This window comes from Sus scrofa, chromosome 2, assembly GCF_054392235.1.
Source record: "Sus scrofa isolate SSC_HxYL_T2T_F1_AM1 chromosome 2, Sscrofa_HxYL_maternal_Yorkshire_Landrace_v2.0, whole genome shotgun sequence".
Lineage (NCBI taxonomy): Eukaryota > Metazoa > Chordata > Mammalia > Artiodactyla > Suidae > Sus > Sus scrofa.
In genome coordinates, this window is record NC_139384.1 from 142,773,199 (window position 1) to 142,786,744 (window position 13,546).

The 13,546-nt window shown below is 38.2% G+C and overlaps 1 protein-coding gene and 1 long non-coding RNA gene across 14 annotated transcripts in view; both read left to right on the forward strand.

Moving 5' to 3' along the window:
* Positions 1-13,546, forward strand: part of ADAMTS19 (ADAM metallopeptidase with thrombospondin type 1 motif 19) — a 467,308-nt gene that overhangs the window by 304,383 nt on the left and 149,379 nt on the right. The window lies entirely within an intron of this gene.
* LOC146405738 (uncharacterized) lies at positions 514-5,331 on the forward strand. Its single transcript, XR_014838790.1, has 2 exons — positions 514-2,529; positions 2,982-5,331. It is a non-coding gene; the product is annotated as an uncharacterized LOC146405738 (long non-coding RNA).

A 13,546-nucleotide genomic window follows, 5' to 3' on the forward strand; every position in this document is an offset into this window, starting at 1 on the left:
TAGTGTAATTAAATCTTAAGGGAGTCAGATCCATTTATTGAGTATTTACCATGCTCAAAGTCTCACGTCAAGCTCTGTGGTAGATTCAGAGTTGAAAGGGGGTTCTTGCCACTCAACCCAATGGGAAATGTACCTTAGAGATTAGTATATTAAAGAATGCATCAGCCTAAAATATATATAATTTTATATAAACCAGTGTCATGTTTGGATACCAAGTCATTGTATTTATGTGAGATATGTTATGAAGTGCTGCTCAGTATTTAATGTGGATTCTCAGAAATGCATGTGTAATATATTTAGTGTGGTAGACACAATTCTAAAGGTGAACTCCTAAGATTTCTGTACCCTCCTTATTCAGTCATTCGCTCATCTGGGTACTCCTAGGGGGGATTTTACAGTCCTTCAGTTAATCTTAAGATATGGAGATTTAACCTTTACATTCTCCCTTTAAAGTAGAGACAAGGACTGAATCATGTCAACAACCTGAATGGCTATGGAAGCTTTCCCAGAGCCTTTTTTTTTTTTTTTTTTAATATGAAACTCACTTTATTTTTCTTTTTTTAAAATGATTTTTATTTTTTCCATCATAGCTGATCTACAGTGTTCTGTCAATTTTCTACTGTACAGTAAGTTGATCCAGTCACACATACATATATACATTCTTTCTCTTACATTGTCATGCTCCCTCATAAGTGACTAGACATAATTCCCAGGGCTATAGAGCAGGGTCTCATTGCTTATCCACTCCAAATGTAATAGTTTGCATCTATTAACCCCAAATTCCAAGGCATCCCACTTCCTCCCCCTCCCCCTTGGCAACCACAAGTCTGTTCTCCAAGTCCATGATTTTCTCTGTGGAAAGGTTTGTTTGTGCCGTGTATTAGATTCCAGATGTAAGTAATATCATATGGTATTTGTCTTTCTCTTTCTGACTTAATTCACTTAGTGTGAAGGTCCCTATTTCCATCCATGTTGCTGCAAATGGCATTATTTTGTTCTTTTTTATGGCTGAGTAGTATTCCATTGTGTATGTATACCACATCTTCTTGATCCATTCATTTGTCAGTGGACATTTAGGTTGTTTCCACGTCTTGGCTATTGTGAACAGTGCTGCACTGAACATATGGGTGCATGTGTCTTTTTCAAGGAAAGTTTTGTCTGGTATATGCCCAAGAGTGGGATTGCTGGGTTATATGGTAGTTCTATACCCAGAGCCTTTAGATTAAGAGTCCAGCTTGAATGGCCTCTTGATTTTGGCCCTGTAAGACCCTCAGCAGAGAACCCAGTCAAGCCATCCCATACTTCAGACTTACATGGTAGTAAATGAGGGTTAGAACTTTAGAATTATGCGCTAATAAATGAGGGTCACTCTCAGTCATAACAGTACTCAAGTGATTTGTTAAGCAGCAAGAGGAAACCAATGCATTAAGACTAGAGGATGCATATTATTATACATCAACTGATGTTTATATCCTGGGGTAAAAATGAGACTGTCTTAGAGCAAAGTACAGTTTATGGCCCTCTGTGAATAAGAATAAGAAAAAAGAAAATGCTCTTTAAAGAACAGTGTTTAAAGGAGAGATTCAAAGAGATTTCCGCTTATCATACCCGATGGGACAGTAGAACAGTGATAGGATTTCAAGAGGATTTTGTTAGGATTTACTACATTCCTACACTCTTTGCAAGTTCTGCACATATAATACGTCTTTTCTTTTGCTCATCATTGATGAATAAAGGCACACTAGAGTGAAATGGGTGTGATCACTTGTCCTGTGAAGCAGAAAAAAAGAGGTGGGGAAACTGGTGTCAAAGGAAGTAAAATGGGTGGCATCAACTCAAAATATAGGAAAATGCACCAATCTTTGGATCTCTAGCACTGAAAGTAAGAAAACCCAAGAGAGTCAGCCTGAGCCAGGGTATGACTCTAGCTTTGCAATAAAAAGGCCTATCATGGTCATCTTTTGATATGATGATCATGTAATAATTCATACTAAGACACTTTGAAAAGTTACAGGAGACATGGTTAATAATTATGCTTGGACAAAAGCATAAAATGAGATGCCCCAGCCAAACTACCTGTGTGGTTACTCTATTGTTAGTGAACGTATTTAAGACGTAGTTTTTCATACTAAACTATGTAAAACTAACATACTATGTATGTGAAACTTACATACTAAATCAGAATTGTAAAGTGTATGGTAAAAAATATGTATTTCTGAAATCTTAAGCTATAATGTTATTTTTATAATTTAGATAGCTATTTAGTCTTCCATTAATAAACTTACTGGGAATAAACATTAGAGCATTTGCTGCATATATTGGAAGTTGGTTTTACACCATTTGTCTCAGCCATGCTTTCTTTCAGTTCAGATGGCCACAAAGCATTGATTATTGGTACATTATAATGGTCTGAGTCTCAGACATAACAGATATAAAAAGGAAGATTATCTTCATCATGTTCTAAAGTTTGATGTCTGAAAGGTCAGGAACACACGTAGAAGATTATATGGGAGTTCTTGCCGTAGCTCAGTAGTTAATGAACCCAGCTAGCATCCATGAGAATGTGGGTTCGATCCCCGGCCTCGCTCAGTGGGTTAAGGATATGGTGTTGCCATGAGCTGTGGTGTAGGTCGCAGACACGGCTTGGATCCCCAGCTGCTATGGCATAGATGGGTGACTATAGCTCTGGTTAGACCCCTGGTCTGGGAACTTCCATATGCCACAGGTGCAGCCCTAGAAAGACAAAAAAAGAGACAAAAAAAAAAAAAAAAAAAAAAAAGATTATTTGAAGTGTGCTTCTTTGTCCTTTTTACTCTTTTTTTTTTTTTTTTGTCTTTTTTTGTCCTTTTTATCTTTATAGGGCTGCACCCATAGTATATGGAGGTTCCCAGGCTAAGGGTCTACTCGGAACTGTTGCTGCCAACCTACATCAGAGCCACAGCAATGCTAGATCCGAGTCCTGTTTGAGACCTACACCACAGCTCATGGCAACGCCGGGTCCTTAACCCACTCAGCAAGGCCAGGAATGGAACCCGCAACCTCATCGTTCCTAGTTGGATTTGTTTCCCCTGCGCCATGATGGTAACTCCCTTCTTACTCTATTTTTATTGGTTCATTTCAGATGATCTCCTTTCCACTCCTCTGTCTCTCTCTTTATGTTTTTTTCAGTTTTCTCTAATATTTTGGAGCACCTATTCTGTGCCTCAAAGTATATTAGGTTCTAGACACTAGAGAGTATCGTTTTTTTTCATGGCAAACATATAGAAACTCCATAAACTCCCACAGAAGAAAATGCTTTTCCTGATATTACAAGGCTTTATATCTTTAATACGTAAATAATGTAGTGATCCAGCAGAGTTGTCACTTTGATTTGCCGTCGTCTTCCCAATTCTGGTTCTCAAGTGGTTGGAATGGTAATGACAATGGAAAATATTGATATTATTAAGATGCTTTATTTGCATTGCAAAAATAATAAAGTTCCATAGGTAATTTTCTTTAACCTACAAGATGCTAGTTCTTACTGTCTTTTTGCCGAGAAGAAACTGTGTAGTTGAAGGTACACTGGAGTAATATACTCCACCCTTCTCTTTCGTTTAATGCAGCTGTTAAACATGGGAGCGTGAAACAGCTATTTGAGGATTTAAAAAAATAAATAGTAGCAGATTGGGAAGAAGACAAGAATTTGAAATACCACCAAACCAGCAATGAGTTTATTATTTTTCTCTCTCTCTTCCTAAACTTAAAGTGGTCATTAGGGCACGTATAGAGAGAACTCACAGGAAAAACCTCTAGTTTAAATCAAGGACAGGGGAGTGTGGCTCAGTGGTATCAATAAAGACATGGGTTTGATCCCTGGCCTTGGTCAGTGGGTTAAGGATCCAGTGTTGCTGTGACTGTGGTATAGGCTGCGAACTGCAGTTCTGATTTGACCCCTAGCCTGGGAACTTCCATATGCCATGAGAGGACCCTAAAAAGACAAAAAGAAATCAATCAATCAATCAATCAGTCAATCAAGGACCCCCGGAAGGTCCCCTCATGCTGAGAAAGTGAGGAAAATCCCCCCCTTAAAAAAACACTGCCCACATTTTCTCCTGGCCTCTCTGCCAAGCAGTCCTGTGCTAGTGGCAGTGGGGACAGCAGTGACAGCAATAAAAATAAGAAAAATCTGAGGTGAACCGCAGAGTTTTTATTCCAAAAGGGCAAGGTGAACTCCACTGTTTTTTGTCTCTGTCCTATTACTCAGACCTAGAATCAGATACAGTTATGAAAAGTACACAGCTTGGTGAAGTAACTAAAGCCCAAACTTTCTGGAAGCAGGACTGAAATGAGAACCACAGGGATGTGGAAGGTACCAGGGAGGTAATAGAGAGGGAGCAGCTGGGAAGAGTAACTCCATGCAATTGTTTATCAACTCCTTTGCTCACCTCTAAATTTTATATGTGTGAATAGGACCCTAAAATTTCTTTGAGAAGTGAGCTACTAAGCCATTGAGCTGTCTCAGTCCCAGACACACATAGCCTAAATTTGAATAGCAATGAAAAGGCTTTGAAAATTAACAATGAAAATTTGACAGTGGAACCAAAGCCCAAGGAAGTCTTAGACATTTGGAACTTATGTCTTAAACCCAACTAGGTTGATTTTATGCTAAAAAAATTTTTAAAAATGATCCTATTCTTTGTAGGATTAAAATAAGACCAGGCATTTCATAGTGTATTGTTCAAAATGTCCAGGATACAATTCAGAATTACACTGTCTTTAAAAAAAAAATAGGAAAAATCTCAATTTGCATGGGAATAGACGCTCAACAAATTCCTACTCTGAGATGGCACAGATTTTAGAATTATCTGACAAAGACCAAAATATGAATTATAAAGATGTTCCAGGAGTTCCCCGATGGTTCAGAGTTAAGGATCCAGCACTGTCACTGCTGTGGCTCAGGTCACTGCCGTGGCACAGGTTTGCAACCTGGCCTTGAAACTTCCCTATGCTGTGGGTGCAGCTTTGGGAAAAAAGTTCCAGTAAGTAAGTGCAAACATTCCTGAAATGAATAGAAAGAGGGAAAGTTTTAGCAAAGAAATAGAATATATAAGTGTAAATATTAGAATTAAGAAAGGAATAACCAACAAAAACTTTCTCTGTATATACTGAGTGGTAGAATAACAAAGATGGAGAAAAGGAGTCAGTGAACTTAAGGTCACATCAGAAGAAATCATTTAGCATGAGCACTAGAGAGACAGGAAGATTGGGAAAAAATATGAACAGAGCCTCAGGGATCTGTGGGAAATATCAGAGCAGTTGTCATGGGTTCCACAAATCAACAAAAAGAAGAAATATGACTGAAGACTTCTCAAATTTGGCAAAAGATTTAAACCATCAGGTTCAAGAAGCCAAGTAAATTCTAAACAAGAGATACTTGAAGCCAGAGATATCAAAGCCAGAGATATTACAATCAAACAATGAAAGCTCAAGTCAACAAAAAAATGACAGAGAAAAACAGCCTTTTATTTTTTGGGGAACAATGATGCTAAGGACAGCAGATTTCTGGTGGCAAATCATGAAAGCCAGGAGAATGGCATACCTTTTTGAAATACTGAAGAGAAGGATGGTCAGGGTAGATGAAGGTGAAATGAGAGCATTCTCAGATAAAGAAAAATGAATTTATAACCAAAAGAGCTTCTTTAAAAGCTGGTAATTATTGCTGGTGTTAGTGAGTGTGTTCCAATGTATTGTTTAAGAATTTCCAAATCGAAGCCAGTCTCTTTGTTATTCTCTCTTCCCTTTATTCCTGTTCAAACTCTACCCATTCATCAGAACCCTGATGAATTTTCACCTTTAGACCTCCTAGTCTGTCTCTCACTCTCTACCACACGTGAACTTGGTGGACTTCAGTATAACTTTTCATATAAATTGCATTCCATTTACAGCCTCTCCTTCCAGTCTCCTTGGGTCAAGGATCTTGCTTCACACTTGTCTGTGTCCTCAGCATATCGCATAGTGATTTAGCATCCCGGGTGCTCAGTCTATGCATTTCTGAATAGGAATGAATTCCTGATAGGAAATTGATCTCTCTCCTCAATTTATAATAAAAGCAAGGCTGAGCTTATCTTGTTTTAGTCTTGGCTGCTTGTGTATATCTTATTATTAGACACTGGCCAGGACATAAATCAGACACTATATTTCTATTTTGGCAAGACATGTTGTAGCGATAAGACTGGGATACATAATTCTTAAGGAGTTATTATGAAGAGCAGTTATTCTTAAGGTGTTTCTCTTCTCAAGATCCTTTACTGTTAAAGCTTTATTTTAATTATAGAACTTTGTTTATATTAGAAAGTGTTTTAATGGTGCTATTAAACACTATATATCCATGTTAAAATGTGCTGAGTATAACTTTGAGAAGCACAAACTTAGTTTAGAAAACTCCCTGAAGTTCTTCTTATAGTTTTGTTTTGTTTTTTTGTTTTGTTTTGCTTTTTTGTCTTTTTGCCATTTCTTGGGCCACTCCCTCGGCATATGGAGGTTACCAGACTAGGGGTCGAATTGGAGCTGTAGCCACCAGCCTACGCCAGAGCCACAGCAACGCTGGATCCGAGCCGCGTCTGCAACCTACACCACAGCTCACGGCAACGCCGGATCATTAACCCACTGAGCAAGGGCAGGGACCGAACCCGCAACCTCATGGTTCCTAGTCAGATTCGTTAACCACTGCGCCACGACGGGAACTCCTCTTCTTGTAGTTTTTAAGAGGTGTTTTCACTATAAGCATCTGGAAGTGCAGCTTGTGCTCACTACGCACTTACACAACATTGTCAGTGAACAATAATAGGTTAAGCATCTACTTTGTGCCATAACTTAAAAAAAAAAAAAAAACTACATCACCTCCTTCAACCCTTCAGGAGTTGTCTGTCATAAGGGGTTGCTGCCTCATTTTACAAATAAGAAGGCTAAGTTTACAGGTTAATGGTTAACATGTTTCAGAGAGGCCATCAGATGCTCAAAATATGTTATCTAAATTAATTAGTATTTCTAAGAAAAATGACTGATTTCTCAGTTTTACTGTTGGGAAAACTGAGGCTCACAAAACAAAACTAACTTTCCTATGATCACAAATCTAAAAATTGATGCTTGGATTTACACCCTAGGCTTTTTGACAGACAGCCTCAATTTTTAAGACTTTATTTTCTGGATTTTGCCTTTTTTATACTTAATGCAGAAAACAGGCCATGAAAAATGTATTACTGAATTCCCATCAGGATTTTAGAAAACATCACATCATTTTTGAGAAAAATTTATCAAGCTTATGTATGTTGATTAAAAAATATAGGCACAACCTAAAAGTTGAGAGTTATGTTTTATTGGGTGGACAAAACTGAGGACTTAAGCCTGGGAGGCAGCATCTCAAGTAACCCTGAGAAAACTGCTCTGAGGAGGCGGGGGGGGGGGCGGGGGGGAAGCCTGGATTTATAAGAGTTTTGCAACAAAGGACAGAAAGAACAAAAGATTACTGTTAATAATAGAAAATTAGCTCTCTCAAGTTAAGGAATTTAGTGCTATTCTGTATATGGTAAGATGCAAAGGTCTGGGCTCCCTGAAATCATTCCTTTGATATGCATCTCAGCTCTCTGGGGCCAGTATCTTGTGTTTTCACATCCTGAGTTTCTTTAGGACTCACTGGCTCACCCTTGCAGGTGGCTGCAATCCCTGATAACTGTGACATCCCTTCCTTTGTTTACTGATTTGGCAAGCAAGATCTTCGTTCTCATTTCCTGTTAACCTCCTCAGTGTATAGACCTAAAAACTGCAATTTAAAAAGTACGTCTAGAGTTGGAATCACTTACATATGTTTTATTTAACAGATATGTAAAGCACTCTATATTTTAAATACTAGTATTTGAGATTTTAGAGCATCAGATTTTGTAATTGTGGTGTAATTATAATTATATTCTTTAGATTTCTTGAGCTTATAGAATTATTTCTTTACTTGAATAAAAAACACCATACGGTGTAGAAAGCAAGTTATGAAAAGTAACAAAATAATTAAAAATTGGCAAAGTGAAAAGAATATTATATCAGACTGTTTTGAAGTTTGACCTGGTTTGTAGTTATCAAGGCATGCTGTCAGCGTTTTTACTCGTATACTAAAAAAGCAATTTATACAGCCTTTTAGTAGCATGATATTTTTAGTTTTAATTGTCCCTGTTTAATGCCTTCAGGATATGATTACGTTATAACATTATAAAAATGTGTTAGCCAAAATTCCTGATTTATATGCAATCAGAATACTCTAAAAATTTTCCAGCTGTATCCTTAAACTTACTTTACAAAATTTCTTAACCATGTTTCATCTTACCTATTTTTTAAAGTCATGACAGTTTTTTAATCTCCAAGGCAGATGACATCATTAAACCTAGGGGTTATTTCAATTGTGAGCAAAGTTGAATAGGAAGCCTAAGAACCCTGATTTATCTTTTTTAAAATTAACATAGCAATGAGAATACCAGTTTTTAGCCATGTTTGTGGTAGACTGCATAGTGAACTTCTCATTACTGATTTACAAGATTTAGATATGTAATCTACCACATATGGCTTTCTCGCTGTGCCAGAAGATTTATTTTTTCAGAGCTCCCCTGAAATCTAAATCAAGAATTTCAGATGGTATATATTATTAATGATGTCTTAATGATATATCAAAACCACAATAATGTACACTGGGGTCAGGCTTAATTTACACTCTCTGAGGATTTAAGAGTTTAACTTCTCAAACCGTGCAATAACCCAACTTTAAATTTTCTGGGGCTGAGAAGTGGATGTGAAGTAAAGTAAACCTAGACTACAATAACAGGAGCACAAAACTAGCCTGCAGGCATACATTTTCTTAATTGTTCTGCCTTCCCTACTTTCGTAAGCCTTTTCATTACCCCACTGTGTGGAGGAGGTGGGTCCACTTAGCAGTATGGTTTGTTATAAAGCTTAAGGAAGGGTAAACACAACACCACCACCGGCAGAACCTGTTTTGAAGTTGTCCTTTCCTGTGAAGTCCTCTCCATCTCTCAGAAGAGCAGAATTGAGGAAGTGGCCACCTCTGCTTACTCTACATACTCCTCTCTCTCTGGACTCCTTTTTTTCCACTATTTTTCCTAAACATTTACTTGAACCATCTTCCATCTTTTTCTTCCTGCACCATATTCATATTTCATATAAAAGCTTGCCCAAGACTTAGAAGTGGTGCCTATATGCTGTGTGGTGCACTAGCGCCCTGCTCTTAGATTGCACCCTAGGGCAATAAAATAAAACCAGTGATTATTCACTACTTTATTTTCTTTCAGAAACCCATTAAAAATATAACACACACAAGCTTTTGTTAACATCTATATTCCCATCTGTAGCTAATTTTGTCTCAATACACATAACGAAGTCAAAAATTATACTCAATTAAGCAAAGAAAATATTGCATGTAGCATTCTACAGTGTATTAAATCTTTCATAAGTTCCTACTTCGTTTGAGTTCAAGACGGTGAAAACTGAAACTTGTCAAGTCATATTATTTTTTCTAGTTTAAATTACTTTATTGTTATACCTTGTTTTTGTTTGCTTTTAGTTAATATTCATTTTTTCACATAATCCCCGAACCTCTCATTTGATTCTTTCCAAATAGCCTGAGCCATGGGCTATGTCGATCAGAAATCACTATTCTTCCTCTGCCCTCTGAGACCTTTGGTCTTTGCAATGAATTCCTTAGTGTTCATGGCAGCAGAGCGCTCTGTTGGACTTGGCTCCCAGGAATGTAGTTGGTGGGTTCCACTCAAGACTATTCAGACTCAGAGCTCTGTAGCTTTCCTTTACAACTCTCTCCACCACACTGTGTCTTTGCACCTATCCCAGTCCCTGCCCTTCCAGCTTGAACTATTGCTGAAGACCCTGCCAGACTTGAGGTGGGTCATCCATAGGTCCTCTGCATTCAACCACCCACCCTTCTGGCCTCCTTGGTGGGGAGAATCGAAGTAGGCTCAGAGATGATAGCTCAGTTCTTCTCCCCACTTAATTCTCTATTGGAGCCACACAATGTTGGCCTGGGATCTGAATCCGCATCCTCCAGAGTTCCAAAAGAAGACCACTCATCCTATCTCTTCCCGCCTTCCACCAGAGCTAAGATACAACCTTAGATTAGATAGTGAGCAAGACATCACCTATATGAAAATACAAAAGTGAAATGCATGTGGAGTACATCTCAAAATTTTTATCAGTGTTCTATACAAAGCATGACCTACACATCAGGAATGAACAAATTGATTTTTCTGTAGTTTTTCTACCCTTGTGCTGCTTACATTCTGAAAAAGAGATGGTCCCTAGCCATAGTATGCCAAAATTATGTTAATTGGTATATTAAAAATGAAATGAGGCATTAAAAAAGAAAGGAACATAAAGCATAGAAAAAAAATAGTAGATCTAAGGAAGAGATAATCTAGGAATTGCAGGGTAGGGAGAAGGGTGTTTATAATTTTAAATTTGAGAATCAAGACGTCCCTTACTGTTGGGAGTTCCCTCTGTGGTGCAGTGGGTTAATGATCCCGCTTTTGTCTGTGGAGCTGCTGGTTCAATCCCCGGCCTAGTGCAGTGTGTTAAGGATCTGGCATTGCTGCACCTATGGTGTAGGTCACAGATACTTCTCTCATTAGATCCCTGGCTCTGGAACCTTCCATATGCTGTGGGAGCAGCTGAAAAGGAAAAGAAAAAAAGAAAAAGAAATGCTTTACTGATAAAAGAGATTTTGTTATGCAACCAAACTTGGGTCTTCTTACCCATGCACTGTAAATCCAATCTACTGACTCCAGGCTGTGGTGAAGAAAGCTTTAAGCTTTATTCTTATACTTAGGAATTGTTTTTACTTCAAGCTTAGCTCTACCTTCAAAGATGTGTATATTATGTATTATTTGGCATCTCTCTGTGTTTTTCACAAAAGGAGTCTCATTCTACCAGGATATAAGAACATTTAAACATTTTAATGCTTCTACAGTATTCTGCCTCATTTGACCACAGTTTCACTGTATCTTTTATTAAACCAATACTGTTTTCTTGTTATTAGATGTCACTTTTTTCATATTATTCATAGCATCTGTACTGTTAACAATGTTTTAGATTATGTAAATTCTTAAGAGATCTGGAAACCTAATTTTAAATACCTTTCTAACTATACCGCATTAAACTCATAACTTAAGTCATTGTATTTTATATTCCTAGATCCTCATCTTCTCTTTTAATGGAGCTTAGATAGATAATTAGTCTTAACTAGGAAAGCAAGTTATTGTTTTAAAATGATCAAAGCCCAATTTGAATGTAATCGTGCAAGTGGGATTTACCTTATCTGGGCACCATTATTATTATAAAAGTTTTTTCCTAATTCTAAGTTATATTTTTATTTAAGGCCCTGTCTTGAGTCCCATTTTATGTCAGTCTTTCTATGCCTTTCCTTTAGCATACCCCTTACTGAGCATGTCCTAGATACGGTGTTGATGGAGATTTACTACCCGGCTGGGACGTGTAAAGGACATAGTTACTCCTCTATGAGTTCCATCAACTCTCATAACCATTTCCTTACCCCTTTCTCTGTTTATTCCTCTGTTGAGGAATCGAACCTCCAACTTCCACTGCCTTTCCCTGGCTACCCTCTGTTTGCTCAGAGATAAGGCCAAGCTGTTTCCCTCTCCAAAAGCCTTTCCTGCTTTAATTTTCCCTGACACTGACTTTAATTCAGTGTCTCTCTCTCTTTCTCTCTTCTTTTTTTTTTACCTAGTTTAAAAAATTCATTTTATTATTATTTTGTCTTTTTAGGGCCCTACCCCTGGCAGATGGAGGTTCCCAGGCTAGGGGTCCAATCAGAGCTACACCTGCCGGCTTATAGCACAGCTCACAGCAACGTGGGATCCTTAACCCATCGAGCAAGACCATGGATCGAACCCGCATCCTCATGGATGCTTGTTGGGTTCATTAACCACTGAGCCACGATGGGAACTCCGTTTTATTATTTTAGTTTGTAGTAGTGTTTCAGCAATTTATATCACGCAAAGAAAATGAAAACACAGTGTTGCCTCGACCTTGGAAGCAGTCCGCCCCTCCAGTCCCCAGCCTGGCCAACCTCAGCCCTCTGACTTCTGTGCCACCAGCCAAGGGTGTGTGTTCTACAGGTCAGGAAGCAGGGAACTGGCTTGGTGGCATCTTCCTTTTCCCCTTCCCCCATCCTTCCTCTCCAACCCATCCAGGTCTCATCTCTGGACTCTCCTTTTTTCACCTCGCTGAGCCACATGCTTGAGAACCTCCTCCTCCCCTCCTCCACCCCACTAGCCCAACAAACAAAACCTCACAGACTCTTTTTTTATTCTCCCACGTCCTCTGTACATCTTTATGTCTCAAAGATACTATTTTTAAATGGGTACTTCTGCGGCTCTTGCTCCTGAAGGCAGTGCCCAGCCTGTACTCATGGTTGTACCTGGGGTACTTGGTACATATTACGTTACATTAGGCCTCAAGAAATAGTAGGACTCATAGATAAATAATTTACCTCATAGGGTGCAATCATAGGATAAAAAGATTACCTGGGATTGTATAGGATTTTGTGCCAGGAAAGCCAGGATTTGAGCTGAGGCAAGCTGGCCAGTGGTGAAAAGCAACACTTTTGGAGCTGGATAGCTTACTTTTGGTGGGATACATCCATTTGATCTCACAAAAACTCTGATTTCCTGATTAGTCCATTATTATAACATGCATCTTGTAGGGTTTTAGATCATCTTGCTGTGGTGAATCATATCATGTCCAGGACAGTGTGTTTTGTTTTCAAATGAGACATTCTCTTGACTCCTGGTGCATAACCTGATTCATTTTTAGATGAGACGAGAGGTTGTTTTGGTTTGCTTTGTATTTTCAGAATTTTTAATATTAGAAGATTGCTTTAACAAGGGTCTGTATCATAGCCGTCTTTAAATAACAGCTGTGTTAAATCCTTTCCCATTCTAACCTCTACTCCTTATTATAATAAGAAACATGTGGGTTCTTGAAAGGACCTGAAAAGTATGGGCTTTTAAACAGAATAATGCAAGTTTTTAAATTAGTCATGGTTACAATTATTCTCCGAAACGTTCAAGTCAAAGAAAATCTCCTTGATGTGCCAAATGTAAGAACAATGCAGTTCAAATTTATCAGAATCTTGGTTGAAGTTTTGACTTGACACTTGCGTAAGAGGAGTAGAGGGTCACTGGTGGGGGCTGTTAAATGATACCCTGATCTCGAAGATAGTGGATTACGGTTGAAATTTCATAGACATGATTATCATATTTACGTCTTTAATTTTCTCAGTATAAAACTTTTGTAAACACTTCCATGAATTTGGAAAATGGGAAAAAAGGGACAAAAAGTACCCATCATCTCTTCACATAAGATAATTGCTGTTAACAGTTTAGCCTATTTATGTGGTCTTTTTGTTCTCTTATGAACACCTGGTGATACTTAGTTGCTGTCACTCCTCTATGTCCATATGCCATCATTTTTGAATTTT